General features: G+C 40.0%; 1 protein-coding gene across 2 annotated transcripts in view; it reads left to right on the top strand.

The window, feature by feature from the left end:
• The window catches only part of OPN5 (opsin 5), a gene marked incomplete at its 5' end in the record, with an annotated part of 64,324 nt that overhangs the window by 27,957 nt on the left and 9,738 nt on the right, over positions 1–26,629 (top strand). For both annotated transcript variants that reach the window (XM_082411705.1, XM_082411706.1), the window contains one exon: positions 1–26,629. This exon is cut by the window's left edge and continues 1,531 nt beyond it.

Below are 26,629 nucleotides of genomic sequence, written 5' to 3'. Positions count from 1 at the left end.
CAAGGATGGATAGAGAATGGACCCTCTTCCAGGGTTCAGCCTTCAGTACAGGACACCTGCAGTTTCTTGGTCTTTCAGTTTTCTCCAGAGTTGGGGTGGGGGACCAGGAATGGGTTGGGGTGTGTCAGTGGTTTAAGAAAAATACTAAATAGATGTGTGTATAAAACACAGTCTATGATGACAGCAAAAGGAGTGACAACTCTACTTGGGGCTTGGGACTGCTTGAGAAAAGAAGCAGGATTGTCCTGAAAATAGAGAGGCCAGGGACTTTTAGGCAGAAAATATAGAGGTGTGAAAAAGTGTGCTGCCACAGGTGGAGAGCGACACAGGTTTAGAGAAGAGAGTCTGTCTGTGTCTGCACCCCAGCTCTGGGCGCTTCAGAGAGCCTGTAGAATGGGGATAGTAACAGGAGTTTGCTCACAGGGTCATTGTGAGGCTTAGAAGAGAAAATATCCATATAATTCACTTAGCACCGAGCCTGAAACAGAGGAAGCACCCTTACATGTTAGCAATTGCTCTAATTATGATTAAGGCGGGTGCTGGTTGTCAGAAGTGGGCCTGGAAGTTGTAGTCAGCAAGGCCTTTGTTGTTTATGCTGTTTTGTGAATTTTACCTGCAAGGTAATGCAGAGACCTTGCAGGAATTCAGGCAGGGGAAGGAAGAAATTAAGTTTATGATTTTTATTTTTTAATATAAATTTATTTATTTATTTTTATTTTATTTTTTGCTGTGTTGGGTCTTCCTTGCTGCGCACGGGCTTTCCCTAGTTGCGGCGAGTGGGGGCTACTCTTCGTTGTGGTGCGCAGGCTTCTCATTGCAGTGGCTTCTCTTGTTGCAGAGCATGGGCTCCAGGCACAAGGGCTTCAGTAGTTGTGGCACGCAGGCTCAGTAGTTGTGGCTCACGGGCTCTAGAGCGCAGGCTCAGTAGTTGTGGTGCACGGGCTTAGTTGCTCTGCAGCATGTGGGATCTTCCCGGACCAGGGCTGGAACCCGTGTCCCCTGCGTTGGCAGGCGGGTTCTTAATCACTGCGCCACCAGGGAAGTCCAAGCTTATGATTTTTAGAAAGACCCGCCTGATGGCCATATGGAGGGTGGATTGCCCTGGGTGGGTCTGGGGTTCAAGATTACAGATTTGGAGACAAGTTAGGCAGCTTTATAAAGAAATTACAACTGTTAATGGGGGCCTGGATTAAGGAACGGTAACAGAAATGAAGATGAGAATATAGGTTTAAAATCTTTTAAGAAGTAGAAGATCTTGGCAATAGATTGCCTGGAGAATGGAGGAGTCAAGATGACCCACAGGCGTTTGCTTAGGAAACTGGGAGGATGATGGTTTCTACAGAAGGGAAAAATGCAGGCAGGAGTGGGATGGAGGGCAGATAATGAACTATATTTCGGATGTGTTGAACACAGTGTCACAACACGGGCCAAGCTATTTAAAATAGGTGGTTAAAAATAATCTACATTTCATACCGGTTGATATGGGGATTATAGAGTTTGGGAGTTAGCAGGTAGGAAAAGCATGTTAAGGAAGAAATTGTTGGTCTCAAAAGACCTGAAGAAAATGAAGTGAAGGAGTTTTTGTTTGTTTTGTTTTTGAGGGAATGATTATGGAAATAAATGATGGAGGGAGTAAGTAGAAAAGAGCATTCAGATGAGTGTCGGTTTGCCTAGAAGGTAGAATTTAACACTGACATAGGAAGTCCCTGAAGGTAGACCATACCCTGTCATTTACTAACTGGTTAACCGGAATGTGGTCTTTAACACAGCTTTGAAAAGCAGGAACAAGAAAAGATTAGTAGTGATGGGGGCATGGGGTGAGGGGAGGAAGCGTTTAACACTAGGAGCCTTGAGGGAAGTTCCGAAAATTCTCTTCTGCTTCCAATTTGAAAATATGATTTAAAAAGTGATCCTCCATGTTGTAGTTTTGCATTTTTTTGTGTGGTACTCTGGGATCTGGGAGGCTCCAGAAATGTTCCCAGTATCGATAGGGAAGGACAGAGCTGGTCCTTGGGATAGAATGGAGGAAGAAAAGAATGATTCTTTGAGGGTGAGCTTGTGTACACCGGGCTGTTGGTGGGTAATTGCCCCTCCCCCAGGATCTTCCAATGATTTGAAAAAGCCCTTTGTAGTCTCCAAACACCTCTACCAACTTGATTTAAGTTTACTTTAGCTTAAAGAAAGACATTACCTTTTGTGTGCTGATGTGGTCCTGTGTAAGACAGACTTTGAAATCTTGAGCAGGCACTATGTCTATTCTCCTCTAGGTTCTGGTGACTGGTCCAGTGCCTGATGTGGGATGGGCACTAGGAAACTGAATGGTTGAAATCAGTCATCAAAAGGGTAGCTATCAGGTTAAGATTTGGGAAAGATTTGGAAGTATGGGTTAGCATATTAAACTGAGAATGTAAGATCCTAGATCTCTGATTTATTCTTTAAGTTCACTTATTCACTTGCTTCTATGGACCTCCATTTAAATATGACCTGTCTCATTAATGAGTGAATGAATAAATGAATTTGTGAAATGGGAATTAAGAAAAGAAATGCCCTATTAACTTGAAAGGTTGGATTTCAAGAATCATACTAAATTCCAAATATATTTTGATTTTTTCCAAGTAGAGTGAGGCAACAGGAATATATTATGCAGTAAAATCCTATTATTTGACTCTTAGAAATATAGTTGTCTCAAGAATCAAGCATGATGTTTATTTAGAACTGAAGTTGTAACTAAAATTTTTTTCTCATTTAGTTTTCCCTTGAAAAACTCAATACCACCTCTAATGAGCTTTAGAAATATGAACCCCAAATCCACCAATGGGAATGCTTCTCCATTAAGTTAGTGCAAATGAGGGAGGAACAGGAAGAGAGGAGGAGATTGAGAGTAGGATACTGAAGGGGTCACTGATGCCTGCATAACAAAATGTCTTAAAGACTTTCGAAATGTCAGAGGACATTTTATAGAGTGAAGATATACAAGCAGACCTTGGAGATATTGTGGGCTCGGTTCCAGACCACCACAATCGATGGACTATTGCAATAAAGCAGGTCACACGAATTTTGTAATTTCCCCGTGCACATAAAAGTTATGTTTACACTATACTGTAGTCTATTAAGTGTGCAGTAGCATTGTGTATAATTGTATGTAGGGATCTTCCCAGTTTTATCATCTGATCATGAAATAAATTATATATATATATAAAAACCCTCACATGTATCACAGGCTCTAGAATAGACAGACAGACATTATATACATTACATGAAACATATTTGAGAGCAAAAGTCATTCAAACTGTATATGTGCATTATTGTTGGTTTTGTTTTAATTTGGTTTTAACATTGACCAAATCTACCTAGGCAAATACTGCATTCTCCCATTCAGCTTTGAATTCAGGAAGCTTTTATTAAAGGGCCTGTAGTCTACACTGTCCTGAATGTTTTGGGAGATGCAAAAAAGGGGAGGATGTGCTTTCAGTTCTTTAAGACTTTGGGGGTTTTGGCAAAGTCTTGACCTCTATCTACATTATAAATGGTTTTAATAGTAAAAAGTTTTAGATGGGGATCTACAGACTCCAGTAGGGTTTACTTTGATGGCATACTGTGAGAACACGCAAAATGTCAAGACAGATCCTGGAAACGGATTTGCATAGGTGCTTCTGTGCCCCAGATGAGGAGAGAACTGCGGGGTTTCTGACAAGTCTTTTAGAGCTTAATTCATTCCTTGCCTGGGGCAACGATCTGCTGTAATCTCTGGATATTGGTTTGAGCAAAGGCAAAGTTCACAAATCTGTTTCTTTCCCCAGGTTACAATAAAATTGGGCCAGCTAGGCGGTTTGGGGAAATTATGCATTTGCTCCCAAACAAAGATTAGAGCATCAGAGAGACAGCATCGTTTAGAAGTACTGAGTACGGTTGCTCATTGACCCAGAGCTGATCTCATACTCAGGTTCTGTCATTTACCAGCTGCATAGGCCTGGGCAAATGACTCGATCGCTCAATGTCCTCATTTGTTCTAGCTGTGAAATAGGGACAGTCTTACCTCGTTAGGATTTGTTGTGAGTGATTTAAGTTTGTAAGGTTCTGAGGACAGTTCTGGCCACTGAAATTATACCATAAATGAAAGCTGCTATGATCAACACAGCTAGTGTTAGGAATTGCCACCTCGGGAAGATGCTTACCTATTTAAGCCACATTTGGAGGCGGCAGGTCGTGCATTAGACCAAGAGAGTAGAGGTTTGCTCCATTCCAGTGGGAGCCCTTCTGGAAGGAGAAGGGGGCAGGAGTGCCTTGTCTATCTAGTTCTAATGGAAGGATCAAGATGATCAGCCCTTCAAAAATACTTCACTGAGGTGAGAACAGTATAATTTCCCACTATGGATCTTTTTGGAAATAGAGGCAGAATCAGAAATTCTCTTTGAGGTTCAAACTAGTTATAAAAATTCTCAAATAGTTACCTGGCCCTCAGGTTACTAGCTGGAGAGTGTATTTAGAGCAGAGAAGATTCCATTTTGAAGGCTTATTTAGGATTTTTAACCTGTTAATGTCTATGTATGATGTGTAGAGTGTGGTCTAAATCCTTGTTGCCTACAGGTGTAGTCTTCAGAACAAGAGCTTGGGTAGTTTTTCAAAGCTGGCTAGATTCTCCTTCTCACAAAACCAGGGGAAGGGAACATGGGGCTGGTGGGTGAGTCAACACATTTCTCGCCTACAGGGATGTTTTAGTGGGGATTTACTACTCAAAGCTAACTTGTTTAGAGAGAAGGAAATTTCCCTTGATACCAAGACTTAAACTTTTGTAAGTATTTCCTTACTTACATCCATTTACACACACACCCAAGTGAACAAAATCTAATTTTGTTAGAGGAAAAGAAAAGCATCTGATCCATTTGAAAAATGAGCCAAATTCAGCAGCAGCCAACATGTGGGATTTATCCAAACTGCCCAGAATTATATCTGAAGCTACACATTTTGACATTCCATCCATGTAGGAAGCACAGCCATGGATGAGCCCAAACTGATAAAAAGTTTTAAAGCATAGGAAGTGAAGAATAATAGCATGAAAGTAGCAAGTCACTCTCAACCCTCCCGGAGAGTGGAGAAACTGACACCCTTCTCTAACTACAGGACCAGACCTGAACACAGTACAAATACCTCCAAGCTAGGGTTTTGCAGGAACTCGCTGCCATTGGGGAATTGGCAGGGCATCCATCCAAAAGATAATCTAATTCTGCAGTTGGGCTTGATTGTGGGTCAGAAACAAAGCCCTTAGCTCAGGGTGTGGATGAAACCAAGAACTCTTTAAAGATGATACTAGTCCTAAGATAGGGAAGATGCCCAAGATGAGAAAAGACCCTACCCTTTGTTGTCAAATCAAGTCCCGCTGCTTGCTGCTTACAAAATCAATACTCAGAAATGTTGATAGAAGGTAAAGGTGCCTTTAATCAGAATTCCGGCAATCTGGGGAGGTGGTGGACTCAGCGTCCCCCAAAGACTACCTCTGAAGATTCTGTTGGTCCATGAAAACTTTTAAAGGGAAACAGGAAAGTAGTCTCGGTTAATCATTGAGATGGGGGTCAAAGTCGTCGACCTGCCCTACTGTGTGCAGGCTTGTGTACAGTCTCTTCGACTCCTCGTGATCTGCCTCCAGATGTTCTCTTGTTCACACAGTTTGGTCACACAGTTTGTTCGGGAGATTACTGAAGCGGAAGCTAAGGAAGAGATCTGGTCATCTGTTAATTACTTACTCTTCATTTCTACTGCTTTGATCTACAGAAAGAACTGACAAGTCAGGCAAGGTATTGTGTGATTAAAAGATTTGGAAGGTGCGCTTGGGTGGGAGATGAGTAGAGCCTGGGGGTGCCTGGTGTAAAAGCTAGTTACAATGTAGCTTTGCTAAAGTGACATGTAAAGGGGCTTCCTGCTGAGGGCGGTTTCCTGCAAAGAGCTGCTTACAACACCATCTCTTCTGAGCCTTCTCCTGGTGTTGTTAGCTGAGGTAGCTGGGCGGCCACCGAGGAGGAACCTGCAATGGAGGGTGTGGGCTGGGAGCAGGACAGTCCCGGAAATCAGCAGTCTGGTCAGCCTGGAGCCAGGAGACCAGGCAAGCACCGCTGTGAGAAGCAGCTGGCTCAGAGGTCTTCATGGTTAAGAATCAAGAGTCCCTGGACTGTAATGGGTTGAGTGGAAAAGGCAGAAATGAGAGGGGAGTGGAGGTGCATGAGACAGCGGATGAACAAGAGAATTTCCCGTCTTGTGCTGGGTTAATGCAGCTGTTGCCTGTCCTGTCCCTGCGGGTGGACACGGCGACTTGGAGGATCTCATAAACTGGGGACTCTGTGGCAGAGGAGAGCAACGACTTCTTCTACAAAAAAATATTTGCTTGCAAAAGTTGATAGAAAAAGGACTCCTTCAAATTCGTTTAAAAATTATTTATTTATATTTAGCTCCTGGAGAAAATACCAGAAGTGGTTAAATCATTGTGTGCATAATTTAGCAGCAAAACAAAAACACCCTGACTAGAATATCTAGCTGTTGACTCACCCCTTGGTCACCCTAAATTTCCTAGGCGGTGGCACCAATGCCATGCCCTTACTGGTCATAATTAACTGAATAATTCTGAAGGTTATGTATATAGGCATTATAAGTATACCTGTGATACTGGAGGGAAGTAAGGGAGAAGTTTATTCCATATTCAGCAGTGTAGTGCCTTGGTTCGGTTTAGTGTCGTCTTGATTTAATTTAGCACAAGTATTAATTACTATAGTTTATCATTTAATATTAATTGTTTTCAAATGAACAAAATTATCCACATCAGTCAGGTTGCTGCTTTTGTTGTGTCTTTCCCATTATAGTGTCTTATGGGGTTTTTCAAATTGTTTTGTATTTTGGAATGGTAGAAATTACAGCGAGAGCTATATTATCCCAGAAAATATTCTATTGGTTTTATTTCATATATGAGAAGTGGTGGGAATGATGATCATCTGTTGTGAGTCTCCTATGGCAGCCTGTTTTGTATTGATTCCAATTAGTACAAATAGGTGAGATGTGTTCTCATTATAGTGGGAGCTACATGATTAAAGATTGTATAAAAGATCAGAACTTGAGTTATGTGCCAAAAAGTAAATTTCTCCAAGGAAAATAACAACAGCTACAATATTATTAAGTTTAACATGTGCAAGCAGTGCTCTGGTGCAGAGGTCAGCAAACTATGGCCCTTGGCCCTTGGGCCAAATTCCAGCCCGCTGTTTTTGTCAATAAAGTTTTATTGGAACAACCATGCTCATTTGTTTACACATTTTCTATGGCTGCAAGAGAGACTGTCTTGCAGAGCCTAAATTAAGTACTTCCTGGTACATTACAGAAAATGTTTTCTAAAAGCTGTTGTACTGTTTTACATCTTAACAACTCTAGTGGATATACTTTGTCTCCTATGGGGAAACTGAGGCACAGAGAATTGATGCAACCTGCTCAAAATCCCACAGCCTGTCAGTGGAAGAGCTGGGATTTCCACTATCTTGCTGCCTTCAGAGCCTGTGCCTCTTACTGCTGTATTTGTTCTGGGTTTAGCTTTCCTCCTTCCCTCTTGCTTGCTTTAAAATCCCACTCTAGGTCTCATAATAATTGTACTTCCTTGTTTGATTTAGAAGTGGGGTGGAGAATTAAGAACTGTTTTCTAGTCCTTTTAATGGATTCAGGAGGTCTCAGACCAGGTGTATCAGGTCCTAACTCCATTTATATTCTAAGGGAACCAGTTGTCTGGGGGTGTCTTGAGGTGATAGCAGGTGAGGATAAATTCAGGACACATTTCATGAGTGCTTCCTATATGGGAGGGTAGGCAAAAAATAATACATGTTCATTATAGGAAAAGAAGTCATGGTCTGGTGGAGAAACAGATGAGTAAATAGAGGATTTCAATTCATTGTGGGGAGTGTTAGGATAGAGGCTGCCCAGGGAGTTGCAAGAGCAGAGAAGGACTGTCCTAAACCATATTGAGGTGGGGAGGGGATGGGACCCTGGGACATTCCTGGAAAAGGGAATCCCTGACAGTAGTCTGTCAGAATAAATTGCTTGGCCAGGGGGAGCGGTCTTCAAATCCAGAGAGAGCTTTGTGAGGAAGAGCACACTGTATGTCACGGTAAAGTGACATATGGAGGCTCTGAGAATTTGGGTAAAAGACCCGGAAGAGGTCATCAATTCATGAAGGTCTTTGAACATCGTGACATTGTGGCCAATAGCTTCCTTTATTTTCAGTTGACTGTGGGGAACTATGTAAGTGTTTTCAGTACATGCAGATTGTTTCCAGATTTCCATTTTGGGATCATATATTTGAGGGCAGAATAGCCCTCATTCTCATCCAAATGTGGCACTTGGAGCTCCTCTATCAGAGTTGCCTGAGATGCTTGTTTAAAATGGAAATCCTCAGGCCCCATTCCACACCTCCTACATCAGACTCTTTGTGGAGTGGTACCTATTTAAATCTGTGTGATGTTTCAATCTAGTGGTGTTTATTTATATCTGCATTTAAATAAACATCCCAGGTGGTTGTTACATGTTCCTCGGTTTGAGAAGGGTAGTTTTAAGAAGGAATAAGAGGGAATGCTAATCTAGGTGATATGGGTCTAAATAGGGGTACCGGGGCTTCAGAGGAAGAGATGGATGATAGATGTAGTTTGGAAATAAAAATTGGTAAGAGTTGGTGATTCATTGGCTGTGGGTAATGGGTAGTAAAGGAAAAGGAAATGCTCTTCCTGATTAACAAAACTCTGACTTAAGTTATTGAAATGAGATAGAGACTATTTTTCTCCCACCTAAAACTGTACCTCTTTCTGCCTTCTCCCCCAGGATAATTCAGATAGTTGCTCACTAATTTTGTGTTTTTTATTCTGTAAATGAACCAGAATGTCTAAAAATGAACACTCAGTTTAGTTCCCCAGAAACTCAAAACGATGTCCAGAGTGGTTGGTTGGAATGTATATTTATTCCAATGAAGGTCCCAATACATAATACAGTATATTTTTGAAATTGTCATGCCAAATGTGAGGAATGTAGAGCCTGGCAATAACAATTAAGTTAAACGAAGGAGTTTGTTCTGTGGGCAGATTGGCCATTAGGGAGCTGATGAAGACTTGTTTATGAACCAACGTTATCATCGTTTTTTTTAATTTCTGGGAGAAAATGTTATTTAGTTGATAATTTGATCATCCCACATGTCTGTTAATCAGATTCCCCAAATGAAATGCTCAAGCTTCACAAATCCACAAGCTAATCTGTCATAGATAATCCAGAAGTGTCATCCGAGGTCCCTTCCGTATATTTGAAGGAAACACTTCGAGGATACCGTTGGCTTTGGCTGTTCTGAATAGCACAAGCCCCTGTGTGTTGCCAGCAAAGCCCCAAGCAACGATCTGATTGGAAAGAATATTACTAAGGGAGTTGTCAGAACTAGTTTCTGCCCCGGGTTAGTTGTATGACCTTGGTCCAACACATGACTGGATAGTGATGTTAAATCAGATATGAATGTAAACCTCAAGGAGCTTGTTTTCTAACAGGAAGGGCAGAGTCAAGGGATGGATGGATAGACAGTTTGGCTTCAAGGAGGAAGTAGTTTGAGAAGAAACTTAGTATGGGTTAGGTTTTTGGGTATGGGAGGAGGTCGGGGGACTGGCCCCTGATGGGCATGACCAGAGGATAGAAAACAGTTTGTATTGGATGGATCAAAGACTGTGTAGGAGTAAGTTAGGCTGTACAGGTGAGTAGGGGGCAGATCCTAGAGGGTCTTACAGGTTAGTCTGAGGAGGTTGCATTTCATTCTAGGCAATGTATCTCAGGAGTAGAAGACAAGGACAGGAGTTGGGAGGCTAGGCAAGTGGAACAGAGAAGAAGGGAGTCCTGAACTGGAATAGTGACCATTAGAATGTTCAGGAAGGGAACAGGATGAGATGCATCTGGAAAGCTTGAATCTGCAGGACCACTTACATGTGGGAAAAGGAAAAAGAAATTCATGGGAGAAGCTGTCCTCAATGACAATGTCCATCCCCACCCCTGTCCTTCTGGTGTGTGTGTGTGTGTGTGTGTGTGTGTGTGTATGTGTGAATGTGTGGTATGATTAGGGTCTGGGTTTAGTTTTAGAATCTCCCACTGACCTGGTGGTATGCTTCTCCCCGAAACTCAATTTTTCCTTCTCTACAATGGGAATAACATACTTACTGGCTCTGAAGAGTGCATCTAAATTGCTCACATGGTGTCTGGCACATACAGAGATGTTAGCTTATACATGTTGGTTCTCTGACCTCCCACCCCCCACCCTATTTACCCTATTAGGAGAAAAGTAATTTACAAGGAATATCAGAATAATGATGCACACTAGGAATATTGAAGTCAACTAGCTGAATGGTCCCATTCTAGGATAATGGCAGAGTTACCAACTACAGCATGCTGGAGACCCACACTTTCAACATCCTCCCCTGCACACCTTAATCTAGTAAATTAGGGACTGACGTTCCAATGAATTGGGCTTTTGAGAGCTCATCTGGACCCAGAGCTGATTCAAGGAGGTCAGTCTGTGTTTCCTTCTGGGTCAGCTTCACTCCCCATCTGTAATTGGACTTGTTCTTTTACAGAAGAGGTGCTGGGCAGACATGAGAGTGCATTGGTGAAAATATATTTGAGAACTGACAAAGCAACGCGTAGGGGTCTTCTGCTGATGGGAAGGGTCGCCAGGTTAGGGAGGCAGGTTTGGTCCTGATGCCTTTACCGTAGTATCTGAGTACCTCCCTGGGGTTTTTTCCAGGTCAAGTCCAGTTTCCATGAGGATAGTGTGGGCTTCCTGTGCTCAGAGGTTCCGTCATGACAGTTAATGTGGAGGTCATTGCAGATGCAGGTTGCCAGATGTGGGTCTCATGTGTGCAGAAACTGCCCAATTCTCACAATCGAATTACTTCCTCCTCTTTTTTTCTTTTCTTTTTTTCCACCTTAAGGATCTTGGGAACGTCCCCTATTAGAAGTCTTTAGAGAATAAGAAGTCAAACCAGGGCAACCTGAATCAATTTTTTTTTTTTTTTGAGAAGAGGAGAACAGAGACCTATTATTCTTATAACTCAATAGAATTGTTTTTTAATTTATTCTTTTTAAATTTGAACTGTACAATAGGAACAAAATAAGAAGAGTCTACCTTAATTTCAAAGGTAACCCTTAGTTGAAAAAGAAAGTCACAATGCTTGACCAGAGGGAGAGTGGAGATAGGAAATTTAGAGGATGGAAACAAACTTAAGTATCTTATAAATTTTGAGTGGATTATAAACACATAAGAGATGAATAAGAAGGCCCTGCTTGGAGACTGAAATGGTCTAGTTGGGAAATGACTAATGCATGAACACAAATCTTGGTGACAGGTTGGTTAGCTATCTGAGAACTTTCTAAAGATTAAATGAACAATAATAGAATTTTGTTAATGCCCTAAAATGAGTTTAAATCATTAAATACATGATGCAAATATGCAAGTACCTTTAATTGGGCATAATTAAAAATAATGAGGTATGTTTAAAATAATGACATTTAGAGCAAGAGAGCAGTTAGGGAGAATTTGTCCAAAAAGCCAACAAGTGATAGTAGTGTGGTGATTTCATTGTTATCAGTAGAGAGAATTCTGTTCATATAATAAATTGGGCACTTTAGCAAGTGAAATAGATTCTAGGTCAACTGCACATCCTTTCCCTGGCAGCTGGAAACCTTGGCATTCCCAAAAGACAGCTTTAGTTAAAATGAAAAATGTACACGACCCTTCAAGTCAAGCCTATTTCTTACTGCATCAGGTCAATTGAATGTTCGGCATATTCAATTCTCTGTAATCCAGCAGCTGATTCTATTTTTCCTTCTGCTAAAGTGGGGTTGGTTAATTTTGGCTGTAATAGTGTATCTTGTAGGCATATGAGAGAAAAAATTAAGCTAATTGCGTTCTCCTTGACTACTGTCTCCATGGGTGACCTCTTCAGGTTCTTTCAGGTGTGTGAAGAGTTTCATCTCCAAGTTAGTGACAGAAGCAGATAATTTACCTTTGCACGAATGGGTCTGTGAACCTCAGAAGATTAGCCATTCCTCTTGGATTTTGGTGTGTGTGTGTGTGTTTGTGTGTGTGTTTCTGGTTTGCTTAATATCTTTTCAAAAAGAATTTTGGAATTTTGGAAAAAAGAAATTTTTATGGAATTTTTCAAACATATACAAAAGAGAAAGAATAGTACAATGAATTCCAATATAGCCATCATCCAGTTTCAACAATGATCAACACATAGCTTATCTTATTCCATGTTTACCCTCATCCATTACCTCCCTCTCACTCTTCCCCCATTATTTTGAAGCAAATAACATCCTGGGATTTCACCACAATTTTATGAATATCTGATTTGTGAGAACAAGATTTCCCAAACTGTGATCCACGAAAGCCCTGTCCTGAAAAGCTACTGCAAAAATAAAGGGTTTTAATCTTCAAATACTCTGGGCAAATGCTAGACACCATCTCTCCTTTTTGAAGAGGTTCCCTGTACATTAACATATTAATGGTTCTGAGAAATCTGCGTGTAAGAAATTTTAACCAATATCTTCCAAACTTAATTGAGTCTAGAACTCTTTATTTCCAGCAGATCCTATTTATATCAAGTGGAAGAAATGTTAAGAGAAAATATTTACAACATTTACTAGGCACTCACTATTTGCCAAGTTTTCTATAAAACATTTTTATATGCATTGCCTTATTTAATCCTTATAATAATCCTTTGAGATGGGATTTCCAGATGAATATATTGCCCTGTTTTCAGATGAAGAAATTGAAGCTCAGAAGTATGAAATAACTTGATGAAGGTCACACAGTAGGTAAGAGACAGGGGCAGGATCTACCTCCAGAGGTGTGTGACCCCCTGGAACCTGAGCTCTCATCCACCATGCTGTACATTTGGAGAGGAGGGGTTAGCGATATCTGATGACATGAGCGTCCTCTAGTGGCTTTGATATCCTCTTGTTTTCTTATAGTGACAAGGGAAACAAAGGGACAGCAAAGCACACTTGGTCAGAGTCACTAGGCTAAGGATTTTGTTTAATAATACTATTTTCTATTTCCATTGTGCTTTGTACTTTCTAGATTATTAGCAATGCCTTATGAAAAGGGTAGGATGAGTGTTATTCCTATTCAGCTGATAAGGCACAGCAAAGGTACGTGTCTTGACCAAGGTCAAAAGTTTGTTACAGCCCTGGAATTAGAACCGTAATATTTACGTCCATTGCATTTTCTTTTGACTGCCCCTGACTCCTGGCTTGTTCTGGTTGATGTGAACTGTGGAAGCAAAGAAAAGGGAGGTTTGTGGGGAGACTGACTTACTTCAGAATTACTTGATAGTGGAGAGTCCACAAGTGGTAATGTTCTTTTCAGAAATATTCTAGAGGCAAGCTCTGGTGCTTTCCTTAACAGCCATATCATGTTTTTCATGTTTTAGGGTAGGAAAGGATAAATCTAAAGATTTCATTGTTTTAGGACAACCTATGACTCCCATCATGTCCCTTTGCTCCTTTAGACCAGGAAAAATTCCACCAGTGCTCATCATGAAACCTGCCCACATCCAACCTCAAACTGCTGGAGAGTTGGAAGAGCAGCTCTTTGTTACCTATCTCACTTTCCTCTGTCAAGGTCAGAGTATTGTCTTCTAGAGTACACGTTTGGTAAATTCTCCCCTGAGTGTAAAATCATGCGGAACAGTTTTAGAATTATGCAACTATTTTCAAATGTATCACGGGAAGCAGAACAGTTGTATCATATCTACACAGAATTAAGCGCCAGCATTATTAGAGCTTTACTGAGGCAAACTAAAACACTTCTGATTAACTGGGCATTTATTTTGGCTGAGACACACTTGCATGGAGATAGGGAACATTCGGATGTATGCTGCTAATAATGAACATTATCACTTCATTAAAGTAGGTCAAAGTAAGCAAGTGTGATAGGTTTTTTCCCCCACATGCTATAATTACCAAGGGCAATTCAGTAGGATTTAGTCCTGTATATAGCTAGGCCATAATAGTATATAATAAGCAATCATTCATTGCAGGTGATTAAAATACATGTCTCCAGACAGATTAAAAGAGGAGAGATAGAGAGTAAAGCATCATGATCTCATTATGTATTATATTCTCCTCTCATAATTAAGGAAGGTATAAATTTAAAACTTATTAAAAATGTGGAGGCACCATGATATAACAAGAAGAGCATTGGTCCTTGGGTTAGACAATCAGAGTTAAGGAATCAGTTCTTATACTTTTGACAACATGGCCTTGAGAAAATCATTTAATTTCTTTGAGCCTTGGTTTGCTTATTTGGAAATGAAGATAATAATTATTTGGGGATCAAATAATATGATATAGGTATGTACAGTCCTAGAAATTTGTTATTAATAATAATAATTTTTAAATGTGAGTGATAAAGCCAGACTAGAAAGGCAGCAACAAATGACAACAGGGTCCCCTGTAAGTCGTAGTGTATCTGGGCGTGCAAACCTGAAACTTATGTCTCTGAAACAGGAGTGCATAAGGCTGTCTCCAAGTTCACTGATGAGAGGAGGGTCAGCTAGCTCAAGAGCAATGAGCCAGAGAAAACCAAAAGAGCCAGTCACACACTAAGTATCAACCTTAGAAATGCAGTACATACTGATTTGGGGATCTGTGACACTAAGAAGAAAGAAAGGTGTTTTTTTTTTTCTGGCCTGGTCACTTTGTTCCTGGTTCCTGGTTCTAAGTTTCTAAGTATGTGTAGATAAATGGTTATTGTGATAAGAGAGTGTAAATCCTGTTTATTTTTTTGGTTGGTTTAATTAGGTTGTGATTGTCCAGAATGAAAAATGTCTATTCCATGAACCCAGGGAGCTATTGCTCATACCAAACTTTCAAATCAATGAAAGCTTTCACTTGCCCTAGGAAGTCAGGCAACTTATCCATGTTTCATTCTTGGAGGTTTTAAAACTCAGAGAGCCCCAAAGGCTCTTCCCAGAAAACACAGAAAGCTGGTGATAGAGCTAGAGAAGCCTTCATGAATCAGAACTTTTCCACCTGCTTTATCTACTGGAAGTTAGATGGGTGTTTTGTAAAGTATCCTGAGCATGGCTGTTACTCTACAAAAAGAATATCATTAAGTAAAAGGGAAACCTTAAAACATAGCTAAGGTAGGTAGAAGTGTCTGGCATATGCTGGGGGTAACTTTCAGAGGAATCTGTGGCAATCTGGTAAAAGAAATTAGAAAATCTGCAGTAATTACATCCTAAATAAGAAGGTGGGCTGTATAATCTCCCCAAATGAAAAAGGAAATAAATTCCAGTTATTTTTCAGACAAGCCTTGGGGAGATTACAAACAGTTTGAGTGGCAGGTTGAATTGTTGGGGGAAAATGATTTCCTCTGTAATTAAGTTTGTCTCTTATGTTATAAATGTCAAATGAGAGAAAAAATATTGAAAGATTTCAGTTCATCCTAAAGAGACTACAAAATAATACTAAGAAGAATTTTTAAAAGTTTTTTACTTGATGTTTGCAAATTTAAATAGTAATACAATCTCACTGGAACAATTGGAACAATATCACACAAAGATGTATAAAAGCAAAGATGATCGATCACCTTCCCTGCGAAGTCATCTCAGTGTAAATAGTGTGATGTGTATCCTACTCACACACCTGAGAAAACATGTTAAAAGTGGCAAATTTTTAGATAAAACCAGAGAATTTCAAAGTGCTTGAGACTTTTCAGCAAGATCAGAGACAACCACAACTACCTTCTTTGGGTTGAATCAATGTAGGAGAAGCTAGACTGAAGGCTTTGGGGCTAGAGTCAGGCAGGGGTCAAAAAAGGGAACCAAGAGAAGCAGGCCCAGAATAATTTATTTCTCGAAAATTATCCCTGAACTGAGATGCTAGACAATCAGACTTCTTCCCTCAAACCTTACTCCTCATTTCCTTAACCAAGTGTCACAGAAAGAAGTATATGGTGACATGGTAATCACATATCCTTAGAACAGGTGTTATCACCAATGTGTATTTAATATGCATCTTTGTGGGCATGGTTGTAAGGTGCAAAGGTTAGAAAATCAAGCTAGAGAAATGACCCAGACTTTCAGGGCACAGAAAGAGAAATCAAGGATCTAGAGGCAGATGAACAAGTAAATCAAGTAGCAGAATGAATCAAGGACTTAATACATTTGTGGGAGGGTGAGGGAGGAAGATCTGGAGCAGGTGCACATTTGGATAAGATGCGCTTGGAGAGAAATAGCTGCCTTCATTCCAGAGGCAGCTACCTCTGTCTAGTGAATATGATACAGGAAAGTGTTGGAATGAAAGATAATAGTGTTCTCATGCAGAGATAAAACTTTAATCTGAATCCACTGGAGCATAATCCTACTCTGCCTGGGTTATCTCTTTGGGGCTTTTGACTTGCAGTATGCTATCCAAATTGTAAGATGACAAATAGCATTATAGCTACACAATGTATCTGTGCATCCATGGGAGAATGAGGAAATAACTTTTCTTTCTTTCTTTCTTTTCTTTCTTTCTCTCTCTCTCTTTCTTTTTCTTCCTTTCTGTCTTTCTTTCTTTCTTTCTTTCTTTCTTTCTTTCTTTCTTTCTTTCTTTCCTTCTTTCTTTCTCTCTTTCTCTTTCTTTCTTCCATTCATTCATCTATTTATGTGATCATATATATGCATGTATATATGTCTTTATATAAACATATGTATCCCTGCATACAATAGGCCAATCTCTCAATCAAAAAATTTGTAAAAAATTGTGATGAGTAATAATTGCATTATTTATGGAATTCTTTGAAATGGAAAAAAATTGCATATTTCTTGCTCTTGTGGCAATTGGTTTCATTTACCGAAAGCTTAGCAGTAATTTCTTAACTTGGAAATTTTACACATTTCTTAGTGGGACACAATACAGTAGGCTGTTCTGGTTATAAGTTCAACTGGGTTAGGGCAGTACCCTTTGGAACTTTCTCTTTCTCATTGGGTTTTCATCTTTAGGATCTATCTGAAGTTACCAAAGGCAAGCATTAAAGTTGATGCTTTGTAAAAAAAAGTCAAACAACTCTCCATCTCCACCCCAGTGTCCATTGCTGAGACATGTGTGAATAAATAGATTAATGAGAGTCTGGGCTCAGAGAGTATGGCTCAGAGATTGTAGACTGTCCATATAGTTGTGCCTTCTGTGAATAGGTTTGAAGAGCAGTTGAATAGATGCTAAAAACAATGGATTTTCCCCTCAAAAATGTTATTGTCTATACAGAGCAGGTACAAATGTTCTAGTACTCATGAATTGGATAGAATGAGTCCTGGTAATAATGGGGATTGTGACAAGGAATATGAAGCTATCCTCTGGGGCCAAGAAACCCTTCACCTGTTCACAGAGCTTCAGAGAAAAAAATGACAGGTCCTAATACATATTTTGAAATTCTGAAAAAAATTTAGTCTGTTCTGTGTATTTGTTTTTTAAGCTTGAGAAAATAGATAACCAAGGCCAGCTGAAGTGTTATTGTTGAAATTTAATCATCAGTATGCAACATATGTTGTTAAGTACTCACTTTGCAGTCTTCATGGATGATTAAAAAAGAGTGACCCAAAGATGTTTAAAAAAAAATTAAAAAAACAAAACAAAACAGTGACCCAAGATGGAAAGGGCATCCTTAGCAATGGGAAGGCAATGAGTAGCTTAAGCTTTTTATTTATTGTGATAGCAGTTGAGCTTCTTGCTAATTTATTGTTGTAAAAATGTCTTTGAAACAACCAATTACTGCTTCCTGTAGATGGTTAGAATTTTGACTCTTATTTGGGAAACTTCTAGAAGCATAATTTGCCAAATTCACTTGTACAAAGCATTTGTAAGTACTCTCTATGAGAATATTCAGAAGATGTTTAGTTTCCTATTTGTTTGCTCTCTCCCAGTTGTGTGTTCAACTAAAGGGCACATTTGGCTACTGCACTGGGGAAAGATGGATTAGTTCTTCTCATCTCTGTCAGTTTCTCTGTATCCGCACATTTAAAATAATTTCTCTCTCTTTTCAAGCCACAGCTGTGTTATTGAAGTGCGATTTTTCAATAAAGAAAATATGCTGCACTGATGTTCTGAATTATATTGGTTTTGTTCGCATTGTTTATTTTAAATCTAAAGATTCAGTGGCACAGTGGGTAATAAATGAGAGGCTTTGACAGAACTAAGAAAAGCTTACATTAAAGGGACCAGCCAAATTGTACAATTCGGTAACTCTCTATCTGCCCATTATGGTGGTTTGTGTGGACTCTTCTAAAACTTCAAGATTTAGGTTAAAATGCTCACTGGTTAGGAATATTTCTTAACATTTGATAGTACTGGTTGTTATCCAAGCAACTCAAAATATCCCTGGGAGTTATATCACCGATTTCCTTGTCTAAACAAAAGTAAGTCCCCCAAGGTCACCCTTTAAAAAGTGGAACAACCAATAAATATTCTATTGTGACCTTTATGCCTTCATCTTAGAAGACAGCACTGTCTAGTCAGAAAAGCTGGTTTTCCCACTGACTATAAGTAGAACAGTCATCACTTACTGCAACAGGGGCCCCAGAAATGTAGAGAGACATGCTATCCAAGAAACCCAATGCCACAGCAAACGTCTCAATCCTGTATTATGACCATTTAAGAAAGAAACAAAAACATGGGAGAGAATAGTGAAGAAAAATTTTTAAAAAGTATTAATAGATGCATGAAAGTGTGTGTGTGTGTGTACGTGTGCACATGTGTGTTTGTTAGTCCCACAAATTAAAGGGATTAACACAGACAGACATGAATCAGCTCTCATGTAGTGATAGCCACATTTTAAAAACCTTTTAAAATATTGTTCCTGATATGTTTTATTAAAACAAAGGCCATGCTACTCTGTAGTAACGACACACACCACACACACCCAAAACCCCAAACAAACCAAAAAAACAAAACCCCCCTAATCTCAGTAGTTTTACACAATAAAAATGTATTGCCTGCTCTTGTTGCAGTTCAATGCCATTGGGCAGACGGATTCTGCTCCATGCCGTCCTTCAGGGTCAGTGTCCTTCACAGCTGTCCTGTGACATCTCCATCTTCAACATATGGTCTCCAAGGTCACAGCAAAAGCAGGGGATGAGAGTGGATACGCTAGCGGGGAGATTTTATGGATCATGCCAGGAAGTGCAATGCGTCACTTCCCCCCCACTTTCTATTGGTCAGAACTGAGTCATATGGTCCAACCCACCTGCAACAAGGTGTGGGAAAATGAGTCTTCCTATGTGCCCAAGAGGAAGATGAAATGGTTTTGTTGAACACATGACACAAGTGGAGGTGGTCGTTTGGTTTTATTTGTTGGCACCAGTGAAGATATCAACCCTGAATACTAGTGCAAGTCTTTTTAAGTCCTTGGTAAGTGATAGCGGGGGGGATAAATAATATTATCCATGATGTCAGCCTGTAGATACGTCATTCACTTGTTTCACAATGTTTCCCTTAACATCTAAATAGAAACTACAAATAACAGTGGTTCACACAAGTCAGAAGTTTATTTCTCTGGAAGGTGGTTGGGTGGTGTTATGGGATTAGTGCTTATCGGGGACTCAGGCTCCCTCTACCTTGTTGCTCTGACAATCTCAGTGACCCACATGGCTGTTCCAGATCCTCCCACCGCTTTCACATCCAGAGAGAAGGAAGCAGGAAAGGAGAAGGGGGCATGTCCACTCTAAGGATACAACTTGGAAGTCCTACATATCATTTTTTTCACAATTCTTTAGCCAGGACTTAGTCATATGGCAACCTCTAATTACAACAAAGATTAAGAAAAAAGTGGCCTTTATTCTGTTTTGGGGTGGGTAGGGGGTATATTCCCCCATGGCTAAAACATGCAGTCTAATCACTATGAGAGAAAAGGAGAGAATGGGGGCAAATAGCAGTCTCTGCCAAAGCTCACCTCTCTGCCACCCAAATACCAGTTTGCACCCTTCATTTCACAGATAGAAGACACTCCACCACCTGTCCCCACCTCCACCAAGGAAGAAGACCCTGAAGTCCCACCTGGTTAATGCCTTGGAAGAGCCCAGAAGCTCTGGGTGATGGGAATTCTTTCCATCAGGTTTGGGTGAGGCTTCCGTGGTCCAGTGACCGCCCCTCACTCCCAACCCCACACAATAGGCTATGGTGGGGGTATGAACTGAATAACCACCATAAAAGCTCTCATTTGGAAAAGCGTGGGATGGGAAATACTGCATCACAGAGCCATAGTATTTATCAAATCCAACCTGGCAGGCATTTTGAAGCTTCTCTGCCCGGCAGTGGAGTAAACTCATTGATTAGCTCCATCTAGTAGCTTCTAATTCTTCCCACTGGAAGGAGTCCCTTGTCATTTCACTTCTATGACCTCTGGCTTTGCCCAAGGGAATCCTTTTTTGCCTTTTATTGTCTATGACTCAATCCGAAGTGGGCACTGGAGAGTGTGCCCTTCCTGAAGGCTGCAGAGGGTTCTCAGCCTGCTTCCTGTTGGTGCAGGTTTGGGAGTTTGGGGTTATTTTAGGGATCAAAATCTCATTCTTTTGAAAGTGAGTCTTGCATGGGTTGTTTTGAGGTATTGGCACTTTATTCTTATGGTAATGGGGAACCGCTAAAGGCTTTGAGGGTCAGATTTCTCTTACATAAAAGTCATTGCCTATATATCCGGAGAAAACCATAATTTGAAAGGATGCATGCACCCCGATGTTCACTGCAGCACTATTTACAATGGCCAGGACATGGAAGCAACCCAAATGTCCATCGACAGAGGAATGGATAAAGAAGATGTGATACATATATACAATGGAATATTACTCAGCCATAAAAAGGAAAGAAATAATGCCATTTGAAGCAACATGGATGGACCTAGAGATTGTCATACAGAGTGAAGTAAGTCAGAAAGAGAAAGACAAAATCATATAATATTGTTAACATGTGGAATCTAGAAAAATGGTACAGATAAACTTATTTGCAAAGCAGAAATAGAGTCACAGATGTAGAAAGCAAACTGATGGTTACCAAGGGGGGAATGGGGGGGTGGGATGAATTGAGAGATTGGGATTGACATATATACACTACTATATATAAAACAGATAACTAAGGAGAACCTACTGTATAGCCCAGGAAACTCTACTCAGTGCTCTGTGGTGACTTAAATGGGAAGGGAATCTAAAAAAGAGTGGATATACGTATACGTATAACTGATTCACTTTGCTGTACAGCAAAAACTAACACAACATTGTAAAGCAACTATACTTCAATAAAAATTAATAAAAAAATAAAGTTCATTGCCTAGAGCAGTGCCAGGAGAAGAGTGGTGGTATTGGAGATGGGGGTGAAAGGGTAGGTGTGGGACATATTTAAAAAAATATGAGGGGACTAGGGGGCTGACTAGATGTGCTGAAAAAGGACAGAATAGAGTCAATGACTCTCAAACATTATCTTTGGTGACAAACTAAATAGGTGAGTTTGAAGTGGGGCTGATTGGTGTGGAGTGTGGAGGATTCAGATGATCAGAAACATTGAGCTCTCCATGCAGGGAACTTTGACAGACTTGACAAATCCTAACTGAAAATACTCGTTGTTTTTTTTTGTTTTTTTTTAATTTAGAACTATCTGTGGTCAATAAAATTGCCACCTTCTTGGTTTTCTTTTAATGATAAAATGTAGGTCATATGGATTTCATATGATTTGAAGATCAAGTTGAAGGTGAAATATACCAGCAAGCTTCCTTTATAAAAAGATCTAAGCATTTTCCCTCTTTCCTCCCACGTCCCATCTAAAGATTCAGTGATGGGGAAATTTCTTTATCTCACTAGGCAAAGTGACAGGGGATGTCTTATGAAAATCTATTTACAGTACTACATTTTCAGTCCCATCACCGCAAAGCAGCAGTACATGTCCTCTGGAGGATTTCACACATTAGTAATTCATTATGATGTCCCCAGTTCCTCTTGGTGTGAAATTCCTCTCATTAAGAAGAGATGACAGAGGCAAGAGAATGATGTAATTCTCTTCTCCTCCCCTCTAAACAAGTCATACTTAATATTTCTTCAAGGTCAAGTTAAATTGAAAATAGAATAGGGTGATAGTTCCTTAGATTTGTACTAATAACTGGGTGTTCTCAGCAGAAGCCTTTTGGCAGGAGAGCAAAGTTAACTTATCAAAATGATTAAGAAAGCAAAATTGCCTGCCAGGTAGGAGATCCAAAAGTTTCAGGGCCCGTCACAATCAGATTGCTGTTTCTTTTCCTCTAATAAGAATGAACTTGATGCTGGCATAGCAATACCTTTGAAAGTACGATCTCAGATGCAAAACAATGTTCTTCCTAGGATTTTGTTTGTAATTTTATTTTAGGTGTTACCTTCCAACTGGCTTTAGAACATGTTAGAAAAATAAGAGGCCAATGCTCTTCATCCTGGTGGCGTTTGTTTAGGTGACACCTTGCAGCATATATTTGAAAGCCCAAGTGGCTCCTCCATTAACTTTCCTCAACTAACCCTTCAATCATTCTAGTCACCTGCTGTGATCTGTTATTCAAAGCCTTGAAGGTCTGGAAAACTGATCTTGGTTGCCTGTGGATTCAAGAGTATGTACGTATATTCACTTTAAGTCATAGGTGTCAAACTGAGGCTCGTATTTTCACAACTGGTACTGACTCTCAAATAGCATAGCATGGTTAAGAGGATAGGTGTCAGCTCTGGATTCTAGCCCCAGATTCACCCCTTCCTAGCTGTGTGGTCTTGGGCAAGTTACTTAACCTCTCTGAATCTCAATTTCTTAACTAAGAAAATGGAGATAGGAGGAGTATTTACCTAATGAGATATTATTCAGCCATAAAAATAAGGAAATCCTACCATTTGTGACAACATGGATGAAACTTGAAGGTATACTAGGTGAAATAAGTCAGACAAAGAAAGACAAATACTGTATGATCTCATGTACACGAGGAATCTAAAACAACAACAAAAAGCCCTAAAACACCAAACTCATAGAAAAAGAGATCAGACTTGTGATTACCAGAGGCAGGGTATATGGGGAAGGGAGAATTGGATGAAGGTGGTCAAAAGGTATGAACTTTGAGTTATAAGATAAATAAGTACTAGGGATATAATGCACAGCATGATGACTACAGTTACCATGGCTGTATGCTATAGAGGAAAGTTGTTAAGAGAGTGGATACTAAGAGTTTCTATATGAGATGCTGGATGTTAACTGAAACTATTGTGGTAATTATTTCGTAATATATGTAAATCACACCATCATGCTGTACACCTTAAACGTATACAGTGATATAATTATTTCTCAACAAAACTGGAAAAAGAGTAGTATTTACCTCATGGCCTGTTTGTGAAGATTAAATGAGATGAGATGTTTCATCCAGTGGTTGGCACATAGTGAGCTTTAAATGGGAGGTGGTTAATTTTAATTTAATCATGAACTACAGAGAAAACTGAAAGGAGATTCTCATGCTTTGAAAGAAATATTTGAAAACTTTCTTCTGCCTTTATAGCCCCTGATTGTTTTATAATTTGGAACCAAATATCCAAATACAGCATCAAACTCTATTAATGCATTAATAGAAAATGTATATCTAACATGCACCCCGATGTTCATAGCAGAATTATTTACAATAGCCAGGACATGGAAGCAACCTAAATGTCCATCGACAGATGAATGGATAAAGAAGATGTGGTACATATATACAGTGGAATACTACTCAGCTGTAAAAAGAATGAAATGTTGCCATTTGCAGCAACATGGATGGACTTAGAGATTATCATACTAAGTGAAGTAAGTCAGACAGAGAAAGACAAATACTATATGATATCAATTATATATGGAATATAAAAAATAATGCAAATGAATTTATTTACAAAACAGAAACAGACTCACAGACATAGAAAACACTTATGGTTACCAAAGGGGAAAAGGAGGGGAGAGATAAATTAGGAGTTTGGGATTAACAGATACACACTATTATATATAAAATAGATAAACAAGGATTTACTGTATAGCACAGGGAACTATATTCAATATGCTGTGATAAGCTATAAGGGAAAAGAATCTGAAAAAATATAATGGAATCACTTTGCTATATACCTGAAAGTACAACAATATTGTAAATCAACTATATTTCAATAAAAAAATATACACGCCAAGTGTAGCCCTTTTGGACTAGATTAATACACTTGGATCTAACTCATTCTCTTAAATATTAGCTCTATGTTCCATAGAATCATATACAATAAATATATATTCTTTTATGGTTAGAAAAAGAAAATGCATATCTAAAGAGAAATAACTGAAAAGAGGGACTATGGATGAAAAAAATGATGTGTGAAAGGGAACTCTCCTGGTAGATGTTAGGATGTCAAAGAGTGCACAGGGATGAGCCTTTTTGGCTTTGAAGCTCTGAACAAATTTGATCTGGAAATCAGATCCAGAGAAAAGGTGAGATTGATAAAAGAGAGCATTATTGCAAGATACTGAGAGGAAATAGCCACGTGTAAGAGGGCCCCAGAGTTTAACATTCATAAGAAGTGATAACGAAGGGAAATACTTGAGATTAGTGTATCTGGAATGTTCTCTTCTCTCTCTGTACTAATTTCACCCCATTTTCCAGTGCCGGGTGAGTTTCCACATCACACACAAACCCTCACTCAGTAGATACCAAAGCTTTCCCTGCCTGCTCTTCCCCCTGAAGTTCCACAGCCCTTGGACATTTGAGATTTAACTCGACACTTTATTCTGGAGTGTCAGGCTGTTTTGAACTGGGTGACGGGGGTGTCCGTATTTGATCCTCTGCCATGCCTCATGGGCTTGGGCATATAAATATTTCCCAGCACTTTCATTTAACTTTCACATCTCTCTGTGTGGAGTGGGGTGCATATATTCAACCCACTCCCCACAGAAGCCACTCAGGCTCCAGGGGATTAAGTGATCTGGGAAGGTCACACATCTATGCCTCCTTGTTATCTGTGATTGACTGGAAGCTCATCTCACACTACTCTGTACAACCCCTAAACTCACCCAGTCCCAGCTTCCTCTCTCCACTGGTCTGCGATGTGCTGAGTTGTCTTTATATTCAAATGGTTCTCTGAAACACATCCTTGCCTTTCCTTTAACCTGATTCTTCTGTGAGGATAGGGTTTCTCTCATTCCTCTCTCAAACAAGGACTCAGTCTCTCTCTCTCACATCTCGTAAACCTCAAGGCCAGAAAGTGATGCAAGTGTATCCCTGACTCTGAAACGCTGCTTCCAGGCCATTTCTCTTTTTTCCTACATCAGAACAAATAAACAAGCGAAAACAAAGACCCAGCTCCTTGGAACCTCAGTGCGTTCAACTATGTTATCATCATTCTTATCCTTGCTGCTGACTACTGGCCTCCTGCTCTCTCCTTTCTTTCCCTGAAGAGAAGAAACTCCTTCTCTGGCTCTTTATCTCCCTCTCCACCTCTAGTCCTGTCATCATTTATGATAATTGTACGATCCACCTAAATGAACCAGTCCATACCTTTATCTATCAGTTCTTTAATATCTACACATTGGATAATCTTTTCCTCCTTCCCATTTCCCAATCCTTGGCATCAACACTTCTGAAATCCCCACTTTGGGCAGTGGAATAATCCCATGTTTCATAGCGGGACAAAGTTAGTTAATGGTAATCTGGCCTCGAAAGAGCTTTGTAGCTCGAGACCAAGGACTACAGTGATTTGTGTGAACTCAAGACTCAAGACCCAGTAGGAACTAAAACATCTCGGTGGATGCCAGAGAGATTTCCGTAAGTACTAAGTCACACCGCACATGTCCTGGTGCTATTTAAGCCCCAGCCCTTTCTAAGTTCCTCTCACACAGGACTCAAAACTAGTTTTAGGAATTCCAACCCCCATGCTTACTTTTAACTACAAAGCTATAATAACTTTAATAGTACACATTTTGGATCAGAGACTTCTCTTTCTGATCTGCAGGGGAAGTTGTTAGTCACTTTGGGGGACGGTGGTAGTCAAAAGAATTGGACTCAAGGTCTCTGGCTTGGTATTGTTTGCTTTTCAATCCTATTTCTTTCCTACTAATTTGCAGTGGGGTGGGCCAGTGTCTGTGTGACAGCTACAGAGTTGGGGGTTAATGGGCCGTTTCCATGTACCCAAGACAATTTATCAGTGGACCCCTGTGGAGGCTTAATAATTTATTTTAATATCTTGAAACACTACATAATCAAGAGCCTAGGGATTGTGCCTGGTATATCTAACTTACTCCTTTTTTTCCCATACAAGAGGACAGGGCTTTGTCAAGTAGGTCTTTGGAGGGTGTCCCACAGGAACCCTCCATCCTTCCCTCTTTCTGTGTTCTTCCCGGTCCTTATGGCTTCACTACAGTGCTTTTTTTTTTATTCTTTCCCATCTGCTCCCAACTTCCTGTCTGTTCCTACACACCATGGCCTTGTTTTCCACTAGACAAAAGCCTCTCAACCCAGTCGGGGATCCTGCAAACTCAGGATTCATCTGTTTCAGCTCCAGTTGACCCCATGCTGGGAGAGGAAAGCTCTGATTCCTTGGAGAATGACCGGGTCTCG

Source organism: Balaenoptera physalus (assembly GCF_965194825.1).
Source record: "Balaenoptera physalus genome assembly, chromosome: 11".
NCBI lineage: Eukaryota > Metazoa > Chordata > Mammalia > Artiodactyla > Balaenopteridae > Balaenoptera > Balaenoptera physalus.
The sequence above is the reverse complement of the archived record's forward strand: the minus strand, read 5'-3'. Positions and strand labels throughout refer to the sequence as shown.